The sequence below is a fragment of the Triticum aestivum genome, chromosome 3D (genome assembly GCF_018294505.1).
Source record: "Triticum aestivum cultivar Chinese Spring chromosome 3D, IWGSC CS RefSeq v2.1, whole genome shotgun sequence".
Lineage (NCBI taxonomy): Eukaryota > Viridiplantae > Streptophyta > Magnoliopsida > Poales > Poaceae > Triticum > Triticum aestivum.
Window position 1 is genome coordinate 582,602,702 of NC_057802.1, and position 6,185 is coordinate 582,608,886.

A 6,185-nucleotide genomic window follows, 5' to 3' on the forward strand; every position below is an offset into this window, starting at 1 on the left:
CCGGGGGCTCATGTTCTACTATGGGCTAGATTTTCACGATCTAGCCCCGGACTCTATTCTCCTCATCTCGACATTTATCGTCACGTGTGAGGCCCGAACTCCTCCGCACTTCGGTTCGTGGCTCAAGACCTTTGACGTGAGGCCGGAGGTGGCAGAGGAGGAGAAGGCAGAGTGCGGCAGCGTCATAATAGGCAAGCTTGCCGGCGCGGTTTGGTTTGAAGGATCTTTCGCCAAGTCTTCCGACCTATGGCAGCAGGGGTGGTTTTATATCAACGAGCCGCGCGGCTCCAGGTGGGCGGCTATGCCTGCGTTCCGACCCGGCCCTCCAATTCAGCTTGCTTCATGGATCAATAAGGGATTGGACTGGGGATCCGTCAATGAAGTGCAGACCCTGCAAAGTTGCATCCGAAGCCTTATAGAGAAGGGCATCGATCTTGTGAACGTCGTTCAAGTAATGCTAGTCCGCCGGACCCTGCCATGTCAGCGGCGACCTCTCCGTATGTGGGAGTTCAATCCAGAAGGGCGGCGGACTCTTCAGCACTTCTTCGGCACCACACATGAAGGAATGTGGAAATTATACTTCGGGGAACGAGAGCAATGACCGGACACCACCGAAGACGTTGGCCTTGACTGTAATCATCCGGACACTTCGGTAAGTATCCAATCTCCGAACACCTGCCATTCATGCATCTCTTGACAAGATACTGGACGATCCGTCCCTATACAGGACTGGATAAAGAAAGCGGTATTAATTTGGTGTCCGGCGCCCCTTCTCGTAGACTCTGCGACCACCCTACTGACGAGAATGCTGACTCCGACACCGTACCAGGTGTCTGCAGAGGGGGGCGAGAACGAGGAGACTAGGGTTATCACCGCCCTGAGGATAAATTAGACGTTGTATTCGGGAAAACCGAAACCCTTTTGCCCGAGGGCAAAGGTACTGAGGAAGCCCTCCATGGCAAGAAGAGGGCCGCCTCCGAAGATCCAGAGGGGAAGCCTTCCAAAAGAGGGAAAATGCCATCGTCGGGCGGCTTGGGCCGGGCAAGCGATGTAGCCGTAGAACTTTATGATGAGGACAAACCTCTGGCCAAACCGTAAGTGAAGCTAGGGCACTTTAAACACACCTCATTCTTTTCCTATTAGTGAAGTAATCCTCCGACATATGTACATCCTTGCAGGCTAACACCTGGTGTTTCTCAATCATCCTCCTCCTCGGGGGACCTTCTTCCGGAGATGATGGAGAGTGACACGCCTTCTCCGGCCTCCCCGCCCAACAGGGTGGATGATTTTGAGGTATCGTCCCAGAGGGTTCCTTCCGATCGACAAGTAGTGCAGGAAACGAAGAAGGCGTTACCAGAAGGTGGTGCTTTTGTCACTCGGGGTTTGGGAATCAAGAATGACGGCCCCGAACTATCCGGTTTACAGCTGGAGACGATTCTGGAGGCGAGTGAGTGGATTCCTTCAAAGGAATGCCGCACTCCAGCGGCGGTTTCCGAAGACCCAGGAGCGCCGGAAGTGCTGACAGACATGCTGCGACGAGCGTCCATTTCAGAGGAGCACCGTGCCTTGATGGTTATGGTGGTCGAAAAGGTTCTATCCGCGAAGAGCGGGTTGAACGAGGCCCTCACGAGCCTTCTAAGAGGTTTTGAGGTTTGTGATGTAATTTTGCCAATTGAATTTATTGACAGAATGCACCTGTTGTATATGCAGTAGCCCCTGAGACTCATATTGCCTTCCAGAGGAAGCGATCGGAGGATCAAAAAGATATGCTCATGTACTAACCTTGATTTAACTTGGAATGCAGGCTTCCTCCCTTCCTGCGGCTACCCGAAAGACGGAAGTGGCCGAACTGCAGCGAAAGCTGGATATTGCGGAGGATGATATTGCATTGATCAACAGGCGTCTTGACGACTCGCAAGGTATATTTGGAGCATTCCTTACACTGATTTGCTTGTAATTTGAGCCTGACGCTGAAAAGAGTTTTATATGAAATGTGCATGAATGCAGATCGTGCCGCCGCCGCTGAAGCTCTTCGGGCGGAGCTAGCCCGGGTCAAGGAGCGGGCCCTGTGTAGTAATGTGGCTGCCGAAAAGGCATCGGCTGATCTAAGAGCCGAACAAGCAGCTCGGCGCCAAAGTGAGGAGAAAATATCCGCACTGGCGCTTGAATTGAAGATTAATGCCAGCCGCAATGAATATCTTGAGAAGGAGCATAAAGCCAAAACGACTGAACTTGATAAGGCCCTACGAGAGGCGAGTGAAGCTCGGTCTGAATCCAGGGCAGCTCGTGAAGAGATTCGGCAGGCTAAGGAGATAGCGGCCGGTAAGCCCTTTTTGCTTCAGACTAAGTTTGGCGATCCGAACTATGCTCGGTTGAACCAGGTTTGGAGTTCTCCGGCTGAATTTTTGGACCTACCGAAGAGTTCTTCCGATGCGGCGCAATTTTACCAAGCACAAGAGGGGTATGCAACGGAGAAGCCTTTCTGGTCACAATTTGGCACATCAAAGCGCCCTCTGTTGCTTAATGAACATATGTCCCAATGGGCCGAGTTTCATAGGATATCCGGCGACGCCATGAAGAACGTCATAATCCGGTTGTGGCCAAATGAGCCTGTTCCAAAGAGCTACTTTGGCCTGGTGCGGCGTCTTGTTGATGCGGTGCCGCGTATCGACGCTGTGAAGCGGTCGGCGTGCATTGAAGGTGCACGGATGGCCTTCGCCCGAGTCAAGACGTTCTGGGGGAAGATGAAGGCTGTCGATGTTGCGGCGAAGAGTCCGCCCAAGGGCAAGGACCGTAATGGGCCGGAGCATTATTTTGAAGACGTCCTGGAAGCCGCCCGCCTGATAGAGGGTCAATGCTCGAAGAACGTAATGTTCGAGTAAGGTGTATTCGAATTGTAAAAGACAATTTCATAATTGATATATTTTTATATTTTGCTCAAAATCTTGAATTCCTCCTGTGCGGCCGTTTTAATATAATCTGAAAGTTTTCCAGTCGTCGGGTCAGCCCCCTCGTAGGAAGTACGGGGGTGTTCGGAAAAGCATTTAATCACTCTTTATCCAATGTCTTGGTCCATGAAGGAGGTGACAATGCGGCGAACCAGACAATCAGACTATGAGGTGTTAACACTTTCACTTAGCCATAGGAGTTTTATGGTGGGACTATGACATAGCCCCTAGTATGTATGCGGCGTATGGTGCCTTACATATTTGATCTGAAAAAGATCCCTCGTGTGACACGGAGAATCGCTAAGGATTCTAAGAAGTCGTCAAGTGGTTGACCAGCTCTCGCCGCATCATGACAGTCAGTTTTCGGCTTTCTCTACTGAGGTGCTCATCCGGTTTAGACCAGGGCACAATCGCAGTAGTTCTCCCTTTACTACCCTAGCCGATAGAGCGGAACGTAGGGTAGCAAGCACAGGAGCCGGGCAACCCAACTATTGACCCAAGACAATGATTCGGAGCTGATGCATATAAGGCCAAACTTGCGACGCCGAAGAACGCTATAGAGCTGTTCGGACTTTTACTGGCAACTCATTCGTTCCCATACCGAGCCCCTGGCAGGGTAAGCCGAGGTGCATCTGTAAAACAGCCGTTAAGGCCGTACTCATTGTTCAAAGAGTATGAAAGATTATTCGGATGAGGTTTACTGGGAGCGGAGCAATATGCCAATGATAAATTTATGTATATATGTATAAAAAAGGAAACCACAGACCCGGTTATTTGACATGCTCGGGGTCGGGAACGGAGGAGAAAAGGCATAGTACAGGCTCGGAATAAAGAGTGTGGTCTACAAAAGGTTATTTTGGACCTCCTGTCGCACGTCTGCGCCGCCCATCCTCGGGGAGGGGAATCCTTAACGGAAGTAGCCCCTTAGGTGAGTGTACGGAACCGAACTCCGATAGAGCCCGTTGTAGATGCTGTCCTGTTGGTCACCTGTTTTTAAGAGATGACAAAGAAAAATAAGGAAAACAGATAAAAAACGTTATGGGAATGCTTGCAGGGTTGTCCGTATTGTGCTTCCGTCATCGCCCATGATATCTTGAGCGCGTAGTGATGTACGCGTGGTGTAAATCTTGCCCCTATAGTAGGTGGGTGGCGGAAGCCGAAGTGCTTTCCGTTCCGGGAGTGGTCGAACTTCAGAGGGAAACTGTTTCTGGCCCCTGGTGTTCGGCTGGCGAGCGGCTCCGTCGTCTTTATCGCCTGGTGGCCTCCTCCCTTTGTGCTCGGCATTAAGCTTGACTGCCTGCTTGAAGACCCAACAATTTCTGTTGGTATGATTAGCTGGCTTATCAGGGTGACCGTGAATCTGACAAGGTCGGTCCAATATCCTGTCAAGGGTGGATGGTCCATCCTGGTTTGCCTTTAATGGCTTCTTCCGTTGACCGGGTTTCGGATTATGAAATCCGGCGTTGACCGCTGTGTCGCATGGTCTTTCATTATTAGTATGACTGTTGTGTTTGGTTCGTCGTGGCTTGCCGTTGCCGTCTCGGATTTTGCACTACTAAGGATACCCCTTATAAAGCAACACAAATTGTACAACATTTTGACTATTCGTTGTAAAATTAATAATAGATACCCATATAAACGGTGCAGCATATGCGTTGCAGATTGATATACATATATGGAAAAAAATAAACATAGGAAAGGAGAGAGAGACGCGCGAGAAACAGAGCCTCCGATTGCCCTGGTCTCTCCCAAATCGCCGCCACCAACCGTCTCCTCTCCCTCCTCCGCCCCACCTCGCCGCCGGCCCTTCTCCTTCCAATCTCCCACCTCGCAACCCCGGAGGCTACCGGATCCGCCGCACCCCCACCCACCCATCCCTCGCGCGTCCAATTTCTCTCTTCACGCGGCTCCTCGTCGCGCCACCGGCAGTGGCTGCTTCCGGCGACGTTCGGCCAATCCCGCCACCGCGAAACACATCCCGAGGTCCTCTCGCATCGCGGCGCCCTCCCATCCACCTAGATCGGCGCTCGCGGCCACCAAAGCCCACCCGCGACCCTCCCCCCATGCCTAGGGTTTCGGGCGTCGGCCCCGGCGCCGGTGGCGATGTCGTCCTCGTCTCATCCGGTGAGTGCATCCCATCCTCTCCCCTTGCTCCGTCCTATCTCTCTCCCCCTTTTTAACCTCTGCTCTTCTCTTCTCCTGTAGACGTGCGGGGAGGAACGGCCACTGGACAGCCTTGCTGCTGCTCGGGACGAAGCAACCATGTACAGTAGCTCGGAACTGGTTTCAGTGGCTTCTTTGTGTCTTTTTTCTTGAATATGTCAATTCTAACAAGAACAGAAATAAGATGCTCTCTATCATTTCTCTAACAGTCTTGTATCTGTATGTAGAACTCGGAGGAGAAACCAGAATTGTCGTCAAAGTAACAACTATGAAAGGTAACATATGCAATTGGGTTTGTTTTCTTCAAACATGATTTGGCTAACTTTTTTGCCGTGCTTGAATTCTAATTTGCAAATACATTTTTTGTTTCTGAATTACAGAGATAAAAAGGTGCATGGAGAAGGATGTTAACGGAGTGACAAAGGTTGCAAAACTCAACGGAATCAAAATGACAACACTAGAATAAAGAGGTGAGTTAACTTGAATAAGTTTATTTTACTATTGTTCAAGCTATCACAGACCGGCAGCGTGTAGAGGTGAGCATGGGCACATGGCCATCACTGGATCTGCACTTGTGCAGTAGGTTGGCTGCTGCTGGATGTGAGTAGAGCGGAGGCTTGTGCGGAGCAGGCTAGCAACACCTCTGACCTCCTATCTTTCTCTCTGTAGCTCCATGTACCATCGAGCCTGTGTGGATTATTTGCAGCAGCAAGTGCCGAACGGCAGCAGCTTGCATGTGCACGATGGTATGGAAGGTTAATCATGATGATTGCATACAAAATACGTATGCCCCTGTTGCAATGCACGGCAATTACCTAGTATATTTTTAAAATTAGAAATGTACAATCTGATGCATCTACACGAAAAGACATGAAGTTGACTGGATAAGGTAAACTTGTTATTTTTTTGCTGAAGCTTGTTAAATTATTAAGCATATCAGCAAGCTAGTTAACCTTCTTTTTCCTTTCTTATTCACACGAGTCAATCTTTCATTCTTCTCTAGTCGCATATACTTGCATGTGCTGCCTAAATATTTTGTTATTAGATACGCTAGTATGCATGTACAACATTCAT

The 6,185-nt window shown here is 50.1% G+C and overlaps 1 long non-coding RNA gene across 1 annotated transcript; it reads left to right on the forward strand.

Annotated features, from left to right (window-relative positions):
* The first annotated feature begins 5,354 nt into the window (after positions 1-5,354).
* On the forward strand, positions 5,355-5,912 carry LOC123075621 (uncharacterized). Its single transcript, XR_006436174.1, has 3 exons — positions 5,355-5,386; positions 5,492-5,581; positions 5,781-5,912. It is a non-coding gene; the product is annotated as an uncharacterized lncRNA (long non-coding RNA).
* The last annotated feature ends 273 nt before the right edge of the window (positions 5,913-6,185 follow it).